General features: G+C 34.9%; 1 protein-coding gene across 3 annotated transcripts in view; it reads left to right on the forward strand.

Annotated features, from left to right (window-relative positions):
- The window catches only part of CNTN1 (contactin 1), a 351,845-nt gene that overhangs the window by 73,931 nt on the left and 251,561 nt on the right, over positions 1 to 26,353 (forward strand). For all 3 annotated transcript variants that reach the window (XM_082742232.1, XM_082742231.1, XM_082742230.1), the window contains exon 2: positions 9,750 to 9,797. The gene's annotated coding sequence lies outside the window, so the exon portion shown is untranslated. The remainder of the gene's footprint in view (positions 1 to 9,749; positions 9,798 to 26,353) is intronic.

Below are 26,353 nucleotides of genomic sequence, written 5' to 3' on the forward strand. Positions count from 1 at the left end.
CTGCACAGTTCTTATCTTCCTGGAACTCTTTGAAGTAGGAGACATTCTTTAAAATTTTTTTTTAAAGATTTTATTTATTTATTTGACAGACAGATCACAGAGGCAGGCAGAGAGAGAGGAAGAAACAGGCTCCCCACTGAGCAGAGAGCCCGATGCGGGGCTCGATCCCAGGACCCTGAGATCATGACCCGAGCTGAAGGCACTGGCTTTAATCCACTGAGCCACCCAGGCGCCCCTATTTTTAATTTTTTAAAAAAGATTTTATTGATTTATTTCACAGAGAGAGAGAGAGAGAGAGTGCATAAGCAGGGAGAGGGAAGCAGAGGGAGAAGCAGGTTCCCCCCTGAGTAGGAAGCCGGACTCAGGGCTTGATCCCAAGACCCTGGAATAATGACCCAAGCTGAAGGCAAGCATTTAACTGCCTGAGCCCCCCAGACACCCCAGAAGTAGGAGACACTCTTATGAAACTGTTCCTTAACGCGTTTTGTTTGTTTTTGGCTTTAGTGATCCTGTTTTTAACATGTCATATCCCTTCTCTGATCACACGTTTTCTATCTTAACTTTTTGGCTCATCTTGTAGTTTCCACTTCTCCCAGTCCTAGATTTTTCCCACCTGTATATTGTCTCATTCTCTTGGCTTTAGCTCTTACATCTCCGTAGAAATGACATCCAAATCCCTAACTCGAGCTTTGACCACTCTCTCAGCTTTGGGGACATATTTTCGGCTCCTTTTTGATTTCTCCATCATCTGCATCCTTTGAACCTTAAAAATAAGTATTCTCCCTTCTTCCTCCAGACACTATCTCCCAATCTTAATCAATAATATATTGATACATCTAGTCAATCATGCTCTAATGTTCAGAGTATCTTTAATTCCTATCTCCTTTTTCATTCTCTATATTTATTATCATGGTAATAAACTATTCCCAGGACTTAAAGGCAGGGAAATGGCTAACGTTACATATGCAGTGTAGGAACACAGAGTTCCCTCAAGACCTTTGTAATGTTCCAGGTGGCTGTCCTGGCACAGACTTCTTTGGTATAATGTAAACAAACAAAGGCTTTAGAGTCAACCCTGGATTGGAGCTTTCATATATGGCACATCATTGTGAATTACAAAAAGTTGCTTCCAAAATATATATCCTTTCATTAAAAAGAGTCACAATACTGATTTTGTAAGATAAAATTTACTGTTACCTGTGGAAAATTTCTATAATAAACATACAAATCTGTAATAGCTATGCCCTTATATGTTTTAAGGGGCACATAAATTGCACAGCCATGAATAGTAGCTCTAGATGTATGATACAGTGTTTAAATCCTGGCCTTACAGTTTGGTATCTGTATAACCTTGGTAATATACCACATCACCTTAAACTTCATATCCATACCTATAAAAGGTGACTTATAACACCATCTCTTTCAGAGTTTTTAGCAAGGGTAAGTATGGAAAAATTATATATAATTAGTTTACCTGCATTTGTTCTAAGTCTGCTCCTTCAAAGGCTTGCATAGTTTATAAGATGCCGGATTGTGAAATTCTTTACACTAAAGAGGAGATGAAAATACTGTTGGTTTTAACAGCTTACTATAAGTCATTACAAATTTTGTCTTTGGGGGGTGCCTGGGTGGCTCAGTGAGTAAAGCCTCTGCCTTCGGCTCAGGTCATGATCTCAGGGTCCTGGGATCAAGCCACACATTGGGCTATCTGCTCAGCAGGGAGCCTGCTTCCCTCTCTCTCTGACTGCCTCTCTGCCTATTTGTGATTTCTGTCAAATAAATAAATAAATAAAAATTTAAAAAATTGTCTTTGAGAATATTTCATTGAGAATATTCCAAAAGAACTAAAGGAATAGTTGCCCTATTTTTCCAATCTAAAGGTCTAGCCTCGAACCTAATGTTTATATCTGAATGTTGCTGCTAGCTATTTGGTTAAAACAGGAGAAGGCTTTTAACACACTATGAGAAAATGTCTGGACTTCACTATTTCCATGTTATGATTATATTTTATTATTCTCCTGTTTCAGAGTTAGCAAACTACTGGACTGGGCCATGTCCAGTCCAGGTACAGTTTTTGTAAATAAAGTTTTATTGGGACACAGCCATACACACTCATTTATGTACTTTCTAGGCTGCTTTCCCAATCTACCGACTAATGGTAGAATTGTGTAGTTGTCAGACACCTATTGGTCCATCAAGCATAAGATATTTACCATCTGGCCCTTTACAGATAAAGTTTTCGGACCCCTGCCTTTTCAACATTGTAAAATATTAATTCACTTGAACTCCCACTTTGCTCAATTCTATTCATAGAAAAAAAACAACAAAGGTTGTATTGATCTGGAGTATGGTGAGTCTTATTTTTTCTTCCAAAATATCTTTTATTAATGAACAATGAACATTTTATTAATGAAGCTACTTGCAGTATACTGCCTTAAACACATACAGTTCCTTAGGTTTTATTAAAGACAAAACAAGACAAGTGAAAAAACCCTAAGGCAAAACAGCCTATTCATTTTCACCAGATTTTACTGGCATTACCTAGAAAATGTTTCCTGTAAGAAATAAGCTTTTAAGAACTGATCTTTTCCCTTTTTTTGACATTAAAATGTGATGGTGGGGAAAATCCCATTTAATAGTTAGAAGAACCATCTACTCGATGACATAGTGACTGTTTCTTGTGGAAAACAAATTTGGATTGGAACTTGGGGAATTCTATTCGTACCTATTTTCATTAAAGCAAGTGGTTGAAACCATACCTTTCACATGGGAAAATAATCCCTATTTTGCAAGATTCCTAATGTAATAATGTATGTTAAAAAGTTGGTAAATAAGTGTTTCTCAATTAATAGTAGCTCTCACTTTTATTATAAAGATTAAGTTCATTAATTAATATATATCAAATTAATTGAACTTATCCTTCAGAAATTCTATTTAATACTCAATTTCCCACCTGTTTCTTTTAAATTACTTAATTCCTTCTGTGTGTTACTTCTCATTCTTTAAAATGAATAAAAATTTAACCCTCCTCACCTTTTTTCACCTGCCACTTAAAAGAATTCCACCAAGGAGATTTACAATTTAAAAGCTAGTTGTCTGGTGGTGTTTGGATATGTAGACATAAGTGAAGGTATAATTATTTATGAAACACAAAAATATATAGCAACGTTTTAGAAATTTATTATTATTATTATTTTTTTTTTTTTTGGCAAGGTTTCCGATGTCCTTAATACCAATAGCTATGGATTGGACCTCAATTATAAGTACATTCTCTAAGAAGTTTGCCATCTCTCAAGACATTCTTTGTAATGTGTTTTATTTTTTAAAAAAGATTTTATTTATTTATTTGAGAGAGAGAATGCACAAGTAGGGTGAGCAGCAAGCAGAGGAAGAGGGAGGAGCAGGCTCCCCACCGAGCAAGAAGCCTAATGTGGGGCTCCATCCCAGGACTCAGGGATCATGAACTGAGCTGAAGGCAGACACTTAACTGACTGAGTCGCCCTGGTGCCCCTGTAATGTTTTAAAGTCAAGTCATGAAAGTTAAGTTTTTCCATTATTATTAATGGTGAAGCAGTTAAGAAATTCTTTGGGATCCAATACAGTAGATCCCCAAAGTTAAGTGAAAATGGGAGCAGAAATGAAATCCCTTTTTAGAAGAAGAAATTGATTTTAAAATGTATCATTTCCATTGATATCAAAACAGAGCTACAATCAAAGTACAACAGGATACAAGCATAGTTTAAAGCAATCTAGTTCTGGTCATTGTTATGAGGGCTTATTTTAACTGGAAATCTAAATCTCCCTAAAGTCATTGTAGTTTTGGAGCAAATATAAGGAGTTTAAAGTTAGAATTTTGTCTGGATTCCTCAAATCTGGATCATATATCTTTCTTCTGAAAAGGCTTCAGATGAAAGTGTAGTCTGCATTTTATATCCTATTGTAGACCAATAATCTTGTGAAGCTTTAAATTTACCTACTCTGGGGACTATTGTTTATCAGTACAAGGACATGGATATCAGTACAAGAGATGCTCTGTACTCTTATTATACCAGGAGCTCTGCTCACCAAAACAAATGGCATATTCAAGTATACCAGAATTTGAAGTAGGGACACCTGGGTGGCTCAGTGGTTGAGTGTCTGCCTCTGCCTTTGGCTCAGGTCATGATCCCAGGATACTGGGATCAAGTCCCACATCAGTCTCCCTGCTCAGCGGGAAGTCTGCTTCTCCCTCTGCCTGCTGTTCCCCTTGCTTGTTCCCTCTCTCTCAAGTAAATAAATAAAATAAAATCTTAAAAATAAAAAGTATCTAGTAGAATCTCTCTCTCTCTCTCTCTCTCTCTCTCTCTCTATATATATATATATATAAAGAATTTGAAGTCATTGGAAGCTAGTGTGGAGTATTTACATAGAGTAAATATAGCCTGATTTGAAAAACATGGTTTGGAAAAAATTATAGGAAGTTAGGGTTGGACAAGATCATGAGGAGCCACTTATCTCACAGTTTGTGTAAGACGGAACTACCGGAAGGATTTGTTGCATGCACATTCAGTTGGGAAAAGTGATAATGAATCAACTGAATAATTAGGCTTTGAAGTTTAAGGCCACTAGGGATTTGAAATGTTTGAGATGAAAATTCTGAAACATTTGCCAAGAATTTATTTAGTTCTCAATTCTGTGGGAAACTACAACAACTACAATATGATTCTAGGATGACCAACATATAAAGAAGAACTTGAGAAGATTTCTCATATTTATCTTTGTCTTATATTTTCATTGAGAGTGGTGTTTTGTTTCATTTTTTGAGAAAAATAATGACCAATCCTCATTTTAACGTTCATCTCAAAATTCCATGAATTGAAAGAGAAGGGCCGTAAAGAAAACAAGCACTCTATTCAAGCTTCTTGTTTTGGTTAGAGGTTCAGGACTCATAGACTAGGAATATGTGACCTACTTCCTGGAATGACTGATTGATCACACGAATGGGTAGACTTTTCTTTTCTTCTTAACATTCTTATTTAAATTCCAGTTAGTTAACATACAGTTTAATATCAGTTTCAGGTATACAACGTAGTGATTCAACACTTCAATGTAATACCCTACGTAATACCCTATCACACGTGTACTCCTTAATTCCCATCACCTATTTAACCCTTCCCCCCCATTGACCTTCACTCTGGTAATTATCAGTTTGTTCTCTATAATTAATAATCTGCTTCTTGGCTTGCCTCTTTCTTTTTTTTTCCCCCTTTGCTCATTTGTTTTGTTCCTTAAATTCCACAGATGAGTGAAATTTTCTTTTTTAAATAATTTTATGCCAGAATAATAAAAGTCACTTTTCTTTATGGAATGGTGTGACTCATTAAGGAATCAAGCTTTATCTTACACTAGAAAGCAATCATATGCTCACTAGTAAGGTTACCTCTGTTATTAAGAGCTGGCTTGTTCATAAACAACTAAAGGTAGGAGCCAAATACATGAAAATAAGTTGGATATGAAACAAATTCAAGATTCTTAAAATGTAAGGGAACAGAAAAGCAAATAGTAACTTTGAGATATAAGCAATGACTGTATTAGGCCTCTTAAGCCAGTACATGAGTAAAGTGTTAAGAACAGGTGAATTCACAACCATATCTGGGATAAAAGCCTCAGATGAAACAGAGGGAGGAAAAATTTCACATAAGCTACCAGAAGACACTAAAACTATACTCCCCCACTTGGGTCTCTATCCCATTGTACATCTGTCTTGATCATTCAAAACAGAAAATTTAAATCTCAGTTCAGACTGAGCCATTGAATATCGACCCATTACTTTGTTGACTATGTGTCAGAGATCCTGGATAAACTCTCCTTTCCTTTCCTGAGGCTGCCATTGGAGACAAGTATATACCCCTATATAGAAATAACAAGGTAGTTTGAATTTTGTTATTTTATATGGGATAAGGGGAAGGTTGTCATTGTTATTCCTGCCTCCCATAAAATTTGTCACCAAAGTGAAGTACTGGTACAAGAGAACCCAAAAGCAACATCAATGGGTAAATATAGCAGCATAAAGATTCATAAATTTAATTATCTCTGTGTGTACACATTGTCTTCTCGGTTGTACTCTATTATAGTAAAAAATGGATCCTTATTGATTTGTTTAATGCCTACTTACATTTTGGCTTCTTCATCTGATTTCATATTTTTTTAGAGAAAAGAATAAATTTCCCTTAGAACAGTGGCATAAATGGTGTAATAGTATAGTATAAATGGTAGAGTAGTGGTACAAATGATTAAAATAAATGAGTTTTGGAAATTGAATGCTTGCTTTTGTGATCTCTTTCTACTATTTTTCATTAATCATCTCATGAGATTAAATATTCTTTAGAATACTACTTGGGTACAATTTTGCCTTGTCACTTAAGAAACTATTAATCCTTGAAGTTCAATTTTGTGACAAAACATCTTAATTGATTTACTTTTCAAGCCTGCTGCCATTAACAAAATATGTCTAATCCTTGAGGAAGAGGTTTATAATGCTTCTGCATGAAAATATTGAACAATAAAAATATGTCTGGAAAACACTCTTTTTCTCCCCAGCCCTTCACATGGTTTTCCCCCTTAATTAAAACAACAACAACAACAACAAAAACCCAAAAAATGAAAGGGGTTCTAAAATGCCAACTCTGCTTTTTTAATTGACCAGAGGAAAGCCAGTATTCTCCTCTTCCATCTTACTGAATCTGTGAATGTTCTCCAGTCCTCATCTGATTTGCACTGTACACTCTTAGTCAGTCTCTCTCCTTCCAGACAATCCTTCTTCTTGGCTTCTCTAACACCATACTCTCTTGGACCTTCCTGGTTTCTTTGTCTTCAAAGACAGAAGTCTTTGTCTCCCCCACTGGTGCATTTTCCACAGCCCATTTCTTAAATGCCTGTGTTCCTCAGGGTTCTGTCGTTATGAGTCTCTCTTCTCATTTGCCCACCCCTTTGCCTTCTGCAATTTAGCCCAGACTTGAGCAGCGCAGGCTATCTGTTATTAGTTTTCTATCGCTGTGTAACAAATGACCACAAACTTAGGGAAATTAAGACAATACTCATTAGTATGTTACAGTTCTATAGGGCAGAGGTCTGGGTGAATTTCATCTGGGTCCTCTGCTCAGAGTCTCAACAGGCTGAGATCTAGCTGTCAGCTAGGACTGAAGTCTCACCTGAGGCTTGAGGTCCTCTTCTAATCTCACTGGTGTTGGCAGGGTTCAGCTTGTGGTTGTAGGACTGAATTCCTCATTTTCTTGATGGCTATTGGCCAATGACTATTTTCAACTCTTAGAAGCTGCTCTCAATGCTCTACCATGTGGGCCTCTGCCTAGGCCTTCTCATACTTTCAGTCTTAATCTCTGATGTCAGGGAGGGCCCAATCTCCATCAAAGTGGTCAACCGATTAGGCCAGGTCCACAAGGATCTCCCTTTTGATTTTGAATAGTTCAAAGTCAGCTTGTTAATAACTAAACCATGGGAGTTCTTTCCCATCACATTTACACGTTCCCCCCCACAGAAGAGGGATTATACAAGGTGTGAACACCAGGAGTTAGACATGTTGGAGGCCATCTTCGAATTCTGCCTTCCATACCCTAGTTCTGGCATTTACTAGGTGTGTGAGTTTGGGCAAATTATATAATTTCTTTGTGCCTTGGTTTTCTCATCTTTAAAGTGAGATAATAAACAGTACTCTTTATGGGGTTATTGTAAGAATTAACTGGATTACAACATATAAAATGCTTAGAACAGTGACTGATACATAGAGTCTGCAAAAATTTAGTTATCATTATTAAGCTATTTTTCCCCATCTACTCCCATTGATGCCATGGGAGTAGATACTGCATCTATGTTATTGATATTTCTTCCAAATTTATATCTCTACTCAAGGTATCTATTCTGAACTTTAGACCGTTATAATTTCCTAAGTAATATCTCCACTTGTATATCTAATAAGCAATCTAAATACAATTTGTCAAAACTAAACACATGATTTCACTTGCAAACATGATCCTGTCTAGTAATTCTTATCATAGGAAATAGTGCCTTTTCATGAATTTCCTTACACTTATCAATTTCTTCTTCTTTTCCTACCATCCAGTCATGAAAAAATAACTTTTTTGGAGTATTTACTGCGTGCAAAGTATTGTGGGAATGATCATTAAAACTCTACCCTCCTGTAGCTTACCATCAAGTGAGAGAGGCTGATTATAAGCTATCTTCCAAAACTTACTGAAGCAAACCAATTTTGTCAATTTCTTTTGCAAATACCCTAGATCAAAGCCACTTTCCTTCCTTCTTGAACTACAGCAATAGCCCCTGGCTGGGTTCCTATATTCTTCCTCTACTTTCTCTTTCCTCACCAGAGCTACCATCAAGGAGATCTAACTACCTCATTGATCTGCATAAACCTTGCATTAACCTCCCATAATGTGTAAGATAAAAAATAACCTTCCTTAACCTGCTATGGCTCTGCCTAACCTCACCAGCTTTACACACACCTACACATCATTCCATTTCGTGTTTTAATCTTAGAGCCTTCTTCCTACTTCTCAATAGTGCCACACCCCTTCCTGCATCAGCACCTTGCAGTTGCCAGGCCTTCTAAGTGGAAATTCTCTCCTCTACCTGCTGGGTCTTACCCAGTGATTCTCAGCTCAAATTTTATTCCTCTCCTTATTCCCTCAGACTAATTCAGGATCCCCATTGCACTCAAAGTACCATATGAGCCTTCTTCATGACATTTAGTATGGTATACAGTTATGTATTGAGTTATTATCTGATTAATATTTGCTGTCATTCTGGGAGAGATATGTTTGATTCAAAATCTAAAGGACTAGTTTCAGCTATGTGAATAGGTAGGTTTTACAACTGTTTTGTTTATGAGGAAACATGACATAGTCTGTATCTCTGTTTCAGTTTAGACCAAGCTTATCCTAACAGTATTTAGGAGTGAACACATTTATGGCTATGAGGGTTATTAAAGACCTGAACAAAAAAAAAAAAAAAAAAAAAAGAACAACAACAACAAAAGACCTGAACAAGAATGTGAAAAAGTATTCTATAAACTATCAAACTTAACACACAACTTTTGTTGCTATTACTTTTATTAAAATAACCAAAACATCAGTTTATTTAAAACCCAAGCTGGGTTGGATTTAATCCATTTGATTTTACCCAGGTACTTAGCTTCCTCAATGAAATGTTTATTTATACCTGTTTTTTTCTCCTTAAATTTGTGTTTGTATGAGTATTAGTGTGCCATCTATGAATACGTATACATATTATGAGATATACATGTACACATATACACAGTATATGTATGTTGGATATGGCGTATATACAGGCTTCTCCAAAATAAATTCAAGTTTAGTGTTTAGTATAATAAAGTGGGACCAATTCAGCAGTTCTTACTCTGTTTTATTTAAAATGTTAATTTTTAGTTCAGTTCAGTAATGGTGAATAAGAGGATATTTTGGCTATGAACCATCAATTGGCTTTGCAAACAATAACAAAATTTGAATCCCTTTCAGTCAAAAGTGTTTGCTGATTCTATAAGTGTATTTTACAAATACGCTAAAACTTGACTGCACTGGTCAAAGCAACAAACAAAAACTTGTAGAGGATTAAAAGGCATCTATTTTTTTTTGTAAAAAATGTTAAAGATCATATAAGGTAAAAATATCTTTACCTTCAAGCTAATTAACTGTAATTTCATAATTATTGATTTATAGATATCCAACTGGGATCATTTCTGAAGGTGAATTCAGAGCAATCTTAAGGTAAGCTGTTTAGGGTATATATGTATATGTGAGTGTGTGTGTGTGTGTGTGTGTGTTTTAAAGAATAAAAATAATGATATTGATAATGATATTGGTTCTGTTTTAAAAAATTTAAAAAAAAAAAGAAAAAAGAAAGTGAGGAAGACATACCATAGGAGACTTTGAACTATAGAGAACAAACTGAGGTTGCTGGAGGCAGAGGACAGGAAAATGGGTGATGGGTATTAAAGAGGGCAGTTGTGCTGTGCCCTGGATGTTATATGGAAGTGATGAATCACTAAGTTCTACTCCTGAAACCAATATTACACTATATGTTAACTAACTGAAATTAGTTAAGTTGAATTAATTGAAATTTAAAAACATCAAAACATATGATAAATTGCTTGATGACTACTTAATAAATGTCCTTTCTGCTAATACCCATATGAGTAAATCACTGCAAACATACAAAACAATTAGAGAAAAATTAATACAAATAGTGTAGTGCTCAATTTACTGAGTTTACAGATGTTGGAATGAGTTATCAAATGTGAGCTGAGTAATGGGGACATATCATGGAATTAATAATAATAACAACAATAATAATGCTGTTTACTTAGCATTATAGTCTAGGCACTCCACTAAACACTTTATGAAATGCTTTATGTCATACAATCCTCACAAATTCTTATAGCCAAAGTATTATTATTATTGTCATTATTATAAATCTCATTTTATAATGAGAAACCTAAGGCCTATCTAAAGTCATGTGATAGTGAGTGGCATGGTTACGAGCTGAGGTCTATCCAACACCAAGTTTTGGTTTCCTCCCACTATATAAAATGCCTAGAGAATGTAAGAGTTAAATAGCATTTTGTGAATTTTGGATTGATAGGACAATGAGAAGGGGATTTTTTGCAGTATTAAGACCACTTAACAAAATTGTGAAAGATGATCTAGATATATACTATGCTCAAGTGACAAGTTGGAATGAAGAGTATTTGAGGAAAATGTAATAAAAATTGTGCAGCCAGAACAGATGGAGGTTATAGACCTATTTTGGTGGATAATACTAAGTGATTATTCCAGTTTCATCTCTATTGTCCTCTAGTTAAAAAATACTAAGCTGGATTTTTACTGTTGTAGTTGAGTACAATAATCCACAATCTGGTCAGAGTAACAAGTTAAAAAAAAAACAATTAGCAATAAAATGCTAGAATTAGGAGGGATCATGGAAAATTATGTAGTCCTTTCAAGGCATGAAATGACAACCGAATCCTCATAGAGGCGGTGGAAATAGAGAGGCCTGCTATTACCGGAAGACATGAAAGCAAACAAATATGACAGGTCTCATGATAGGTTAGATAAAAGAATAAAGGGGAAGGGAGAGCAGAGATGGTTTCAAGTTTATTCTTACAGCAAAAAAGAAAATTGCAAAACTGATGAAAGGGGGATATTATTAGAGAACAGAGTGAGTTTGGTTTTTCTTTTTTGCACCTGAAATATCAATGAGGCCCCACATTCATGTATCTTATAGGACATAAAAGCTTACATGAAGAAAAAAGTTGAAGATTGGGCTCCAATTTCATTAAATGTATTTTTAAAAAGTCTTTAGAGGGGGTGATAACAATGGAAGGATTAGTATAAAAATAGAAGCACATAGGGGTGTTTTTTAAAATTTTCTTTTTCTTTTTTTTTAAGTTTTTAATTTTAATTCCAGTATAGTTAATATACAGCATTATATTAGTTTCAGGTGTACAATATATGATTCAAGAATTCTATACAGTATTCAGGACTAACCATGATAAATATACTCTTACTCCCCATCACCTATTTTACCCATTCCCTGCCCCCACACCTGGTAACCCTTGGTTTGTTCTCTATAGTTAAGAGTATTTCTTGTTTTGTTTTGTTTTCTATTTTTCCCTTTTTTTCCCATTGCTTGTTTGATTTGTTTCTGAAATTCTGCGTGTGAGTGAAATAATGTGGCATTTATCTTTCTCTGACTGACTGACTTCACTTAGCAACTACTTCCATCCATGTCCTTGCAAATGGTAAGATTGCATTCTTTTTTATGGAATAAAATAAATAAATAAAACTCTTTTATGGAATAATATTCCATTATAAAAAAATAATATTCCATTATATATATTCTTTATCCATTCATCTATCGATGGACACTTGGGCTGCTTCCATAATTTGTGTATTGTAAATAATGTGCAATAAACATAGCGTGCATGTATCCCTTTGAATTCATGTTTTTGTGTTTTTGGGGTGAAAAACTAGTACTGCTATTATTGGATCATAGGGTAGTTTTATTTTTAGCTCTTTCAGGAACCTTCATACTGTTTCCACAGTGGTTGTTCCAGTTTATATTTCTACCAAAGTGAATGAGGGTTCCTTTTTCTCCACATTCTTTCCAACACTTGTTATGTCTTTTTGATTGTTATGCATTTTGATTGTTATATATTTTTTATTTTAGCCATTCTGACAGGTGTGAAGTGACGTCTTACTGTAGTTTTGATTTGTGTTTCACTGATGAACATCTTTTCATGTGTCTTTTGGCCAGATATCTATATGTCTTTTTTAGAAAAATGTCTGTTCATGTCTTCTGCCCAGTTTTATTTGGATTATTTGGGGGTTTTTTTGTTGTTGTTTGTTTGTTTGTTTTTGGTTTTGAGTTGTGTAAGTTCTTTGTGTATTTTGCATACTAATACTTTGTGAGATATGTCATTTGAAAATATCTTCTCCCATTCCATAAGTTGCCTTTTAGTTTTGTTGATTGTTTCCTTTGTTGGCAGAAGCTGTTTATTTAGATGTTGTCCCAATAGCTTTATTTAGCTTTTATTTTCTTTGCCTCAGGAGAGATCTAGAAAAAAGTTGCTATGGCTGATGTCAGAGAAATTACTGCGTGTGCTCTCTTCTAGGGCTGTTTTGGGTTCAAGTCTCATATTTAGGTCTTTAACCCACTTTGAACTTATTTTTGTGTGTGGTGTAAGAAAGTGGTCCAATTTCATTCTTTTGCATGTAGCCGTCCAGTGTTCCCAACAGTACTTGTTGAAGAGACTTTCTCCTATTGAATATTTTTTCCTCTTTTATCAAAAATTAATTGGCCATATAATTATATTTCTGGGTTTTCTATTCTGTTCCACTGATCTAGTGTTTGTTTTTGTGTCTGTTTTGCTTACTACAGATTTGTAATATAACTTAAAGTCTGGAATTGTGATGCCTCCAGTTTTGCTTTTCCTTTTCAGGATTGCTTTGACTATTCAGGGTATTTTGTGGTTCTATTCAAGTTTTAGGATTGTTTGTTCTAGTTCTGTGAAGAATGCTTTTGGTATTTTGATAGTGATTACATTAAATGTGTAGGTTGCTTAGGGTATCATAGACATTTTAACAATATTTGGTCTTCTAATCCATGAGCATGGAATGTCTTTCTATTTTTTTCTGTCATTTTCAATTTCTTTCCTTAGTGTTTCATAGTTTTGAGAGTAGTGATTGGTTAAATTTATTTCTTAGCATTTTATTTTCTTGGTGCAGTTTTAAATGTGATTTTCTTACTTTCTCTTTCTGCTGCTTCTGCTAATAGTGTATAGTCCTGAACAGATTTCTGTACATTGATTTTGTAGCCTGAGATTTTACTGAATTCATTTTACTGATGTTCTAGTAGTTTTTTGGTGGAGTCTTTGGATTTTATAAATATAGTATTGTGTTATTGACAAAGAGTGAAAGTTTTACTTCTCACTTACCAATTTGGTTGCCTTTTAGGGCTTATATTTGAAACACCATTTTTAGTTGAACATTTTAAAAATAAAATATAGTTATGGAAGCCTGAAAAATGTATGTAAGATGATGCAACCTGAATAATAGTCTCTCTAAACTTCCCAAATTCTCTAAACTCTCAAAGTTTTTGTTTGTTTGAGATTTATTTCTTTGGCAATATAATCTTAAGTTTTTTTTTTTTTAAGGAAAGTAAATGCAAATTGCTTTAAACTCACCTCTATAAAACATTTATTTTAAATGCTGAACATATTGATCTTCTTTCACTGGGTATTATCTTGTTAACAATGTTTCAGGTAAAATACAATTTAAAATCACTTTTTATTTCAGAATAAAAACTTCATTCCTTGTGTAATAAAACATATGAATTAGATGGCAAACAGGTAGAGAAAGAAAGAAAGGGAACTCCCCAGTTAATTCATTTGGAGCAATGTCCCATTAAGGCTGGCTTATAATACTATAAGAGTTTTGTCTTAGAATTAGTTTAAAAAGTACAAGTTGAAATGATATGTACCACAGGATTATAAACTTCTTGCTTTTGCTAAACATTTTCATTCAAATTAAATTCATCAGATATTTATTCAGTACATAATTCAGTGCTAAATTCTGGACCTACCACAATATTTTTAATAGAGACAGTTTTTCTTTTCAAGAGGATCATAGTCTCGTTAAAAAAATGTGTAAACAAGTTATGATAGCATAGTATAATTACTTGCTGTAGAAGCATAAAGTATAGGATTACTTCTGATTCAGTGGATCAGGACTGCTCATAAATATCAATAAGGGAATACAGATCTTTATAAACCTAAAAGAAGATATACTTTCTAAATTTAGATTTAAGCTTAATTAGTATTTTTTAAAAAAATATAAAGTTAGCTCAAAGACTAACAGTAGGCCTTAGATTTCTTAGACTTTGATTCTCAAAAGATGTGATTTTTTTTTTCTTCATTTTGAGTCTGGAGGAGGGTCTTCACATAATGTGCTATCAATCTATTTTTAGCAAGTAGGAATTCAAAATTTGAAACATATTGACTCTGATTTGCTATTTATCTTTCTTGACATCAATACCATCAAGAATGTCACTTATTGAGGTGCCTGGGTAGCTCAGTTGGTTAGGTGTCTGCCTTCTGCTCAGGTCATGATCCCAGGGTCCTGAGATTTAGCCTCCCCCAACCCACGAGAGCCTGATGGTGGGTTCCCTGCTCCGTGGAGAGTCTCCTTCTCTGCCCCTCCTCCCTACCCTCTTTCTCTCCTTCAAATAAATAAATAAAATCTTTAGGGAAAAAAAGAATGTTACTTGTTAAATATATTAAGAAGTTGATTAGAAAAGCTATCACTTTGTTAACAGTTTTACTTAAGGTAATAAAACCTGTGTTATACAGGCAATGAAATGTATTATTTTAATTTATAAAAATAAATTTAGGTGGGTTTTAAAGAATATAGAGAGAGTTCCTTTCCTGGCAGTTGTTGAATGAAAAACTAAAAACCTGACTATAAAACAATTTTTTTTAAATGCATTTCTGAGATGGTAGGAAAATAAAGGCTCTAAAGAGGATAAAAATGAAGCAAAAGCAGCAAACCTGAGAAGTAACAAAGGTCAAAGCTGGAGACAGAAGGCAAAGCCTAGGACTAGCCCAAGTCTAATAGAAGAATGTCTCAGAAAACCAGGATCCTTAAGGACAACACTCTAAAAGTAAGGGTGTCCAAGAAATAAACCTGCCACTACAAAGGTATATCAGAAAGCATGCTTATCTAGACTTTGACACTGAGTGAAGTGACACAGATTTGCTCTTTCAGTTCAGAACTTTGGGCCAGCCTTCACTGAGGTTTGGTTGTAGAATTCATCTGATCCAACCACTCCATCCATTTATTTAGAATGGATCCAGATTCATAGTTAGTGGGAAGGAGCAAAAGAAATAAGTTGCTGTATGAATCTAAATTCAATGTTTTGAAGATAAATTTTGAACTAAATTAGTTAATTCAAAAATTACAAAGCATATAGATAAAAATGGACTTAAAAGAAGGCTGGAAAAATGATAGGAAATATAGTTTTACAAATGATAGGAAATATAGTTTTATATTATACTGGAATGATCAGATTTGGAAAAAAAGAAGTATGTTTAATATTGTATTAATTTTCTATTGTTCTGTAGTGAATTGCCACATACTTGGTGTTGTAAAACAACTAGATTTATCGCCTTACCTTTCTATTGGTTAGTAATCTATAGTAATAGTACAAGTGTCGCCAGATACAGCCAAATTGCAGGTAAGATGCATTTCATTCTGGAGACTCCAGACGAGAATTGGATCAGTTTCTTATTCATTTGGCCTCTGGGAAGAACTCAGTTCCTTATGGTTGTAGGACTGTTTCCTTGCTTTGTTGCTGGCTCTAAACTGAGGATTTCTTCTAGCTTCCAGTTGGCTACCACATGCCTTGGCTTTTGTTCCTCCCACCCTACCCCGCCCTGCTTCAAAGCCAGCAATTGCAGGCTTTCTCACATCATACCTCTCTGACCCCTTCCAGTTCAAGTTAGCAGTATCTCTGGTTATAGAAAATTCTTAAGAACTCTGTGGGTCTTCCATTGATGTCACAAGATTCACTCCATCAGATAAGAGGCTCACCAAGAGATCTTTCCAAAGAAGTTTCCACACTATTTTTGGCTTCTGCTGAGGTGACTAAGGGGGTCTAAGATCTATGATCCCTTCCTTAATCTCTTCAAAGAGTCTTTTTTTGCTACTAAACACTCTGATCTTTTGATCTTTCTGAAGAGTCTTAGAAAACTAATCTCTTAATTTTAAATAAAAATTAAATTCAAAATAATCTCTTAATTTTAGCCTCTTTGTAATACAGGTAGGTTAAGAATTTCCAAAATCATCAAGTCCTGGTTTCTTTTTCTTTAACAGCTCCTTCATCAATTTATCTCTCTTTTCTCACCATTTTACTCTAAGGAGAAAGAAAAAAATCAGTCTGTACCTTTTGTTCCTTGGAAATCTTTTCAGCTAAATAGTGAGATTCATTGCTTACAACCCTTGCTTTCCACATAATTGCATGACACAGCCCTGCTAAGTTTTCTGCCACTATTAAAAAAAAAAAAAAATCCCTTTTCTTCTGGTTTCCAATAGCATGTTCTCATTTCCTTCAGAGCCCTCTTGGACAGTCTTTAACACCCATATTTCTGTTAACAGTCTATTCAAAGAAATCTTGACTTTTTTTCATGTTTCTCAGAATTCTAGTTTATGCCTGCTGCCTAATAGCAAAATCAATTCCAATTTGTAGATATTTGTTACAGCAACAGCTCACTTCTGATACTGAAGAACAATTTTCCACTGCTGCTAATAAATTGTTATAAACTGAATAGTTTAAAACCATACAAAATTATTATTTTCAGTTCTATAGATTAGAACTCCAGTATCATTAACATTGAACTAAAACTAAGAGTGGCAGATTATATCCTTTCTGGATGCTCCAAGGGAGTATCAGTTTCCTGTTTATTCAAATTATTGACTGAGTTCAATTTCTTATGGTTGTTAAGGACTGGAGTCTCTATTTTCTTGCTGACTATAAACTGGAGTTTGTTCTCAAAGCTTAGAGCTTGCTGCATTTCTTGGCTCATGGCCCCATCCTTATCTTTCTAAAGCCAACAAGAGTAGTCCAGTTCTTTTTACATTTCATCTCACTATCCCATTCTTCTGCCTTTCTCTTCTGTTTTTAAGAGCTCATGTGATTAGACTGGGCCTATCCAGACAATGCAGGATAATCTCACCATCTCAAGTGAGCTTACCTTGATCACATCTGTGAAGTCCTATTTGCTGTGTTAAGTAACATACTCACAGGTTTGGAAGATTAGGTAATGGGCATCCTGTGGGGGGTGGGGTGGGTGAGTGAGGAGGATGAGGGGCTCTAACTACCCAAATATATTTAAAGAAAAAAAGTTTGAAAATATGAGCAAGGAACTAGGGAGTATAAAAATGAGAAGTTTTGGAAAAGAATCTAATAGAAATGAAACATATCACAATCAAAACTACAAACTTAAAGAACAGTTTAGTAGAATTGACCCAGCTAAAGAGATAATTTGTGATCCAAAGAAATAGGCATCAAGAGAGATACATAATAGGGAGAAAAAAAGTAGAAATTACCAGAGAAAATATGGATGGATCATGGAACAAATGAAGAGAGTGAAGATATAATGTGTGCAATTAGTGTTCTAAATGGAGAAAATAGAAATAACGAAATATTTGAAGAAGTAATTGCAGAGAATTTTCTAGAATTGTTGAAAAATACCTATTGTCATATCCTGGTAGACAAGGAAGCTGAAACAGGATAAATTACAAGAAAATTACATCCAAACACATAAAAATGAAACTGCAGAATCCCAACAATAAGGAACTGGCAGGAGCTAGAAAAATAAGAGACTCTGCTCTGCTAAAGGCAATTAGATTAATGGTTGACTTCTAAATATCTCAAATAGAAGCCAGAAGTTTTTGGGATATGGGATCTGTCTGGAAGATTCCCTTTCTCTGTGAATAGCTTCTACCTCATTCCACTCACTTTTCTCTTCTGATTTTGTATTATTGTGAAGGTCTTATTTGTATTTTTTCACTGAACTTTTAAATACAATGTGACATTTCTAATATCTAACAAATATGAACATAAGTAAATGTATAATATATTTAAGTATATATTTATTCAGCAAATAACCATTGTCAGTTCACCGTGTTGTTCAGTATACCCCACATTGTATTCCAGGCATTGGGGATATATAAAAAAAAAAAAAAAAACTATTCTTCTGTATTGGTATCTATTTATATCACTCTTTCATCAGTTGGAATTTGTAAGTGTAGTCAACCTTTAATCTTTTTTATTTTTCATTCACATATAATGTATTATTAGCCCAAGGGGTATAGGTCTGTGAATCATCAGGCTTACACATTTCACAGCACTCACCATAGCACATACCCTCCCCAATGTCATACCTTTAATCTTATTTGTAAGATGACATCTCCCATTTGTTTGTCACTTAAAAACCTTTATATCTCTGTAACTTGTATCTTATATGACTTTTTCAATAATTCCATGGACTCTCCTAAATGCTACAGTTTATATAGGACCTGGCAGCTATCATAAAATAAAAGTAATTTGTTTAGCACCCAATTTGTGCTCACTATTCTGTTTGGCACTTTCCAAACACTGGGAAAAGCATTACAGACCTAGTGTATCTTGCAGTGTCATTAAAGCCTATTTATTATAGTAAGTCTTGGCAAACTCTTGTTATTTCTGTTACATAATTGAATTATTTTGGATGTTTAATAAGTTGAGTTCCTCATCAATTATATTAGAATGAATTATAGAATACATATTAAAAGCTATTGCTTTCTTTTTCAAGCATGACTAATGTAAGAAAATCACATGACTTTTTACTCCATTTCATCAGAACAAGAATTCCTTATTCAATAAAAAGGAATCCAAGACAGCACAGGGGATTTAGTGTCTGAGATTCAGTGAAGAAGAAAATAAAATGACTGTAACTTTTCATAATGAAAACATAAGCTTTATATTCTTTCAGAGTTGCACAGTGATATTTATCTGGAGTTTAAGAAAGCATTTTACTAATTATTAGTGAATAACAATTTACTAGGTCTTACTATATATATAGTTTTATCGGGAAAATATATAATTTTCTTGTGACATCTCTTTTGTAGAGATAGAATATTAGTGTCAAACAGAATTGGTTTGAATCCTTGCTTTGCGATACCAGCTACGATTCCTCAGACAAAGCATACATCTTCTCTGAGCTTTTACTCACCACAAAAAAATAAAAACAACTGGAATTCCACTGCAGTTTCTTTCTTTCTTCCTTTCTTTTGTTTTCTTTCTTTTTTTTAATATAACTTTGAATTAGCATGCCTGTATTAGCAGGAAACCAAAGTTTCTTTTTTTTTAATTTTTTATTTTTTATAAGCATATATTTTTATCCCCAGGGGTAGAGGTCTGTGAATCGCCAGAAGGAAACCAAAGTTTCTCTCTTGAAGTCTTCTCTATGTCCACTTTCATTGCCCAAATTCCCAGAGGACTATTCCTTCAGATATGGGCTACCCACTTCCTAAATCCCAAGCAGACAGAAGGAAGTCTCATCTGTTGCTTTCTGTCAGTACACATGGAGCTTCTGTGGAAAACTGGTTCCCCAGCACATACTAACTGATGATTTTGCACTGCTACTGGAATGTCCTGATTAAAATAAATCCCTGCACACTTGTGGGCTTCGTAATTCCATCTGCCATCTAGAAGATGCTCATCCATTGTTCCTGTAATGTCCACTGTCATACTGTGGGCCAGGACAGGAGAAAGACTGCTAGCCTCAGCCTTTCCTTGGGACTCTCTAAACCATGGTTCTGAGCTTGGGTTGTGGCCATGCTCTCCCTTGCCTCATGGTGATCCCTTTGAGGCTCCTGGTATCCTCTCCTGCCAACAACCTCAGCCAAGAACAGAAATCCTTCAAAGATTTAAGTCACAAAAGGATCATTCTCTGACCCCAAATTACCTCTTAGAAAATCTGCTCAGCAGGTCATAAAAGGTGCTATTGTTATCCTCCCTTAGGGAAACAGGTGCCTACTAGGTTAGGATAGACCAATGAAATGACTCTCTCTGTGTGCTATGGTTGGAGCACTGTGAATTGTGTAAGACTGATGAATCACAGATCTGTACCTCTGAAACAAATAATATATGCCAATAAAAGAAATAAAAAAATAAAAAGAAGTTCTTTCTAGATGACTTTTTAAGTTCACTAGAGAAGCTTCTCTTCCTTTTAGGTTCTGCCTCATCAGAGTGACACATAGGAAGCACTGATCAGTACCCACTACCTAGTAGACACTTAATACATTTTAATTTCCCCCTTTGTCCTGTATTCTTAATTTTTATTCTAAACCTTTATTATTTTCTTTTACATATATGTATATGATATATGATATATAATCATATGATATAGGATATACATATAATATATATATGATATATATATGTATGTGTGTGTGTGTGTGTGTGTATATCCCAAGTGAGATTATAAAACCTATAAGGTAAGAGAGTTCTGTCTTTTGCATCTTTCAAACCTCCACAGATTATTCAGCATAATGCCCTATAGATAAATATCAGTTGCTATGTAATTATTGATTTAGTGATTAAGATTCATTTTTCCATATGTAGATAACATAACCTGCTTTTAAAATATCCTGGCATGATTTTCTGCTATCATACTAATATCATTTTGAGTAGAAGATTGGCAAAGAGAGGAGATAAAATTCTAATCTATATATTTGCATTTTGATTACTGAATCACCTATCAGTCAATAATACTTAAATTGCTTAGAAATTTTCATAAACACTTGAAATGATGGGTTTCCTTCTCAGAAATGGTGAGGCAAGAATGCATTTGTATGTATCGCCCAAAACCTAAAGAAACTTAAATTTGAATTTTAGGTCTCCACTGACACCTGTAAGAGTATAGTCAAGCCATTTAATGCTCCTCATATGACAAAAGGGATAATGAAAAGGCTTTTATAACAATTACAGAAAATATGTCTATAATAGGAGTGCTTTAAGTTAAAGAATTCATTTACTTTGAAAAAATTGGAAAACAAGAGAAATAACTCATAATCTCGCATCTCCGAAATAAGCTTTATTAACGTCTTTAGATATTTTGAAGTCATATATGCATAATTTTAACACCCTATTTTTTTCACTACATCTTACATTGTGTTGAATTTTGAAAAATTCCATGTCACAAATTTTTCAAAAACATTATTTTAAAGTCATACCTTTTATAATTTGGCCAATTCTCATGGCTACATAAGTTATTTTTCTAATGTTTCATTTAGAAATAATGTTTATTGCAATAGCTTTGTACTATTCCCATATTTGTGTATATTTTCCCAGAATATAAACTATGAAAACTTAATGAGATTCTTACTTTTTATATTTACACCCTTGATATTTTCTACCTTAACATTTTTAGATCCATCTAAACCTGAGATACCTCTACACACCCATGAATTGTATGCAGCTAATATTTTGTAGAGGTTCACACTTGAGTGCTTCCCAAGGCTGTTGTCAGTAGCACATATTTTATCTATTGCATGAGTCTACTGTATGCGTGACCCACCCAGTACTCAGCTTAATTGTTCTCTCTGCTCCATGGTGCACATTAATTGCATCCATAGATTTCCTAACAATGATTCATCCTTTTACCCAAAAGACCATTAAGTTAAGTCATTTTGGAGCTGGAGTTGCTAGGGTTTTATTTATTTAGCGCCTATGACTACATCTATATATTTTCCTTTGTTAGATTCGGTGTCAGAGCTGTAGTTTATACAATGGCAATGGTAGCTCAGTCGTCTCCTACATAGGATAGTGCAAACCTGGGAAAGTGAAAGTTAAATGTAACAAGAAACTGTGATGATACAATGTGATAATATAATAGTAGCTAATATTTTAGATGGTAGAATCAGCATTCAAGCCCATTACAATTATAACGCTGAGCTCAAACCAATAAGGTAAAAAATTTCAGAAATAAATACAAAATTTCCTCTTTTACACTTGAAAATATAATTCTATAAATTTGGGTGGTAATGATCTGACTGGACACCAGTTGTATGTTTGGGAAGTGTTACACGCGCTACCACAGGGCGTCAGCTGCTAAGGAAGCTGGTATCACATTGTGTTCAAAAAACAAAATAGGAATGGCATTTTTCTCACCTTGTTTCTGAGGTTCTTTCATAGCTGGAAATAGAGTTCATGAAAAGACTCGTACAATACGTATGGTTTCTGCTGTTGAGGCCCACATTTGGTTCGTCTTTAGCACTTGACATCCAGCTGACGCCCTTTGCTGCCTCTAAGGGTCATAGGGAACATGATCCTCTAAGAGTCATGGTCAAGCTAGGGAGTCTCCCTAGCAGCTTTTTGAGGAAGACAGTCTTACTGGATAGGAGGCCACATTCCCTTCTTTTGTCAAGTGAGCTGCTATTACATTACAGTGCTATCCCTTCATTCTGCCAGGATACCTTTTATAAGATTTGATCCCTAGTTAGAGCTTCCAGTCATGGTCTGTGGACTACCTAACCTAACCCCAAACTCACCATTCTCTCTGTGCATCTCTAATTCCCATAGAAAACTAGAGCGGACTTTGCCCTTTTCTCCCTTGTTTGTGCCTCTTGGCCATCTCACAGCAGGTCAGTCCACAGGCCCTGGCCGCACTGGAAATATCTGGGATTTTGCTGCTCAGTAACCTGTAAGCAGAAGAGCAGAACCGGCATCTCACGTTCAAAATCATGCAAATCTCACGATTTTCTGTCTACCTCTCCTACCCCCAGACACAACAGAGGAGGAGAGGGCAGTATGAATCTCTTATTTTACCATAAATGTTTTGTTGTTGTTGTTGGTTTGTTTTTCATTTGAAATGGATATTGATTCAATTATCAGATTAATTCAGGGATAAATTTGATAAGAACTAAGAAACACAAGTAGATTATTTCCTTAAGTATTAAAACATAAACCTGTATTTCATTACTCTCAAGTCCGAAGCATTTATTTACACACACAATCATTCTTTATCTTCACAAAATCCTTGTGAAATAGGTAGCTTGTGCAGGCTCATAGAGCATTAGTACCAAAACTATAAGGTAATACAGAAATCACTTTGTTAAGATATACAAGAATTGACTGATGGAACATTACATATCAGAAAATGACCTACCTGTATCTCCCCACTGAGCACTGGCAATAGTTGATGAGTCATTATGGGAAGGGGAGGGTTGTACTTACATCACATAAAACCCCTGAAGATGCAGCCTCATCAACCCTCAGATACTGCAGTCATTTGCCATGGGATCAGCACTGTTGGAGTTTCACCAGTGATGCATAAGAACATAAAATGTGGTTCTGTTCATCAAGATCTTATAATCCATAGAAGGGAATAGAATTAACCTGAAGAATTAATTAGAAAAACATTAACAGTTAGGGTGTGACAGCATGCTGACCTACGGAGTTCAGAGGATGTGTCCTAAGAGAGTGATTCCTCCAGAAAATAACATGTGAGATGAGTTTTTGAAAGAGGAGATACAGCTGAGCTCAGCTCTTAGCCCCTCTACTCACTCTTTATATTTTGGGGGGCATATTACTTAATCTGTTTGAATTATGCATTGGTTATCATGCTGAAACAAGGAGACCATGTCTACTCACTTCAAAATCTGTGAGGATTAAATAAAATGTTTTATATAAAACATTTAGAATGCTTGGCAACGAAGAGAAAAGCACATTCAATCACTATTATTTCTGTTTTTCCTCTTTTCTTTGAGATAGCTAAGATCTGGATATGTAAAGGAAGGAACTTGGAAGTATTCAAGAAGGCAGAGAGGGGAAATACTGTGAACCAAAACACAAAGTAGGCATGAACAGCATAAGCACTGACAGCATTGGGGAAATAGGCTTACCTATGAAACTATATTGATTTTGTCATTGTCATTTTTGAATTATCATATTTCTTACTATGAGGTCTTGACCACGTTTTTTGCTATTTTTTTTTCAATTGTAGTTGTTTGTTTTTATTCTCCATAAACTTTGGCAAAGTTTCTTGCTTATTGATCCTTAGAAAATGTTATTCATTGGTATATTCATTAAGTAAATATTTATTCAGCACCTACTGTGTGAATAGATTCAGGTTGTATAGATAACATGAAACCAGATCATGAAGCATGTTGGACTTGGACATCAAATTTTTTTTTAAAAAGATTTCATCCATCCATTTGACAGACAGAGATCACAAGCAGGCAGAAAAGAAGGCAGAGAGAGAGAGAGAGAGAGAGAGAGAGGAGGAAGCAGGCTCCCTGCCGAGCAGAGAGCCTGATGTGGGCTCGATCCCAGGACCCTGGGATCATGACTTGAGCCGAAGGCAGAGACAGAGGCTTTAACCTACTGAGCCACCCAGACACCCCTGGACATCAAATTTTGATACTGATGGGATCAGTATCAAATCCATTCACAGGCATACGCCATGCTCAGTGGTACTTTAAACAGCGTGAGCCACACTGTGTCATTCCTTAATGCTTTTCAGTGACGTCCTCTTCCTGGAATAACTCCTCTGTCCTCCATCTTATCCATTTGGAAATATCTACTCTTGTCCCAGTGCTCAACCGAATGAAACCTTTCCCGAGCTTCTTCCTCCCTACCTCCTCAGGTTAATTATACCAGTTTCTCTTTTCTGCTTCCTCTGAACTCAGTACTTATTCTTATCATTGCACCTATAATACATTATTGCTTCTGTTCACATCGCTCCTTACTAGGTTAGCAATTTAAATACTGAAAGGGGGAAGGGGAAGGAGGAACTTCATGTGGGTAAATTTAGATCATTTCCCTTATACATATCTAATAACTATTCTGCAATTCAGGATTTTGCCTAGAGGTACGTAAAATGAGAAAAATATTCAGTGTCTTGACAAAAATAAACAATTTAGTTTCATATCTGTATCACTGAACAATCAAAAAATCAACGGAAATAAATATGCTCTTTGAGCAACACTTTTTGTGAGTATTTTTTAGCTTTGCCTGTGAGAGACAGTGACATTATTTTTGTATTGCTGAAGTGCTTTGAGAGCAATGCCCCGGTGACAGCATAAACAAAATACAAAGGCCAGTTTGTTTTTATATCTAAATGGGGGATTGTTGGTGAAGAGTTGTGCCAGCCAGTACAGAGTGGAATAGTGTTTTATTCCTCTCAAGATAGATGGATTGCTGAATTGCCTGAGTTCCTGCTGTTTTATACTCTGCCCCTTGAATTTGAAAATGAATAACTGCCTTTTTTTTCTTGAATGGAGAGTGAGAAAATATATAATTTAAATTAAATTGAACTCATAATATTGTCATTAAAAAAATATATCCACCTGGTATTTTATCTTCATGATATATTACCAAAAATATTAAATGTCATATCTGTAAAATGTTTTATTTTTTAGTAAATCATGACATTATTTAAAATGGGAATGCACAGTGTGCCAGTGTGTTACACTATTAAAATGTTGTTCCTTCAGATGAAGTGCATTAAATTTTACATCATTGATAAAGCCATTATTTGAAAGTTTTTGCTGGGAGATAATTTAATAAACTCAACACTCATCTTTTGAGTACCATATGAAAAATCTCCATGGGGGATAAAAATGAAAAGAAAGCATAATGCCCATAATCAAGGCGCTCTTAACAAAGAGAAAAATTATTTCATGTATAGAGGATTATGACACAGAGGGATACAGGAAAGTTACAATGACTATGAGAACAGGGAAGAGAAAGTACTTCCCATGGAGATGAATAATTGGCTTCACAAAATGATGGAACCTGAAAAATGAGTCTCACAAATGAGGAGGGAGGAATTTGAAGAGAGAAATGGATTAGATCATGGAAATCCCTAACTACCAAGAGAGAATTTTTTTTTCTATAGATAGAAAGGAGTTGTAGTGGTTATTTTTTATGTGTCAATTGACTAAGCTGTAGTGCCCAGTTACCTAATCAAATACTAATCTATGTGTTGTTGAGAAGGTGTTTTATAGAGGTGGTTAGCATCTAAAATCAGTTAACTTTAAGTAAAGCAGATTACCATCCTAATGTCAGCAATTTTATCCAATCAGTTGAAGGCCTTAAGAAAAAAACATTGAAGTTTCCCAGAGAAAAAATTCTGTTTTAAGTCTGCAGAATCAACTCCTGCCAAGTTTCTAGCCTTCTGGCCTACCCTAGGGGTTTCTTACTTGCCTACTCTGCACCC

Source organism: Mustela nivalis (genome assembly GCF_964662115.1).
Source record: "Mustela nivalis genome assembly, chromosome: 7".
In the NCBI taxonomy this organism is placed as follows: Eukaryota; Metazoa; Chordata; class Mammalia; order Carnivora; family Mustelidae; genus Mustela; species Mustela nivalis.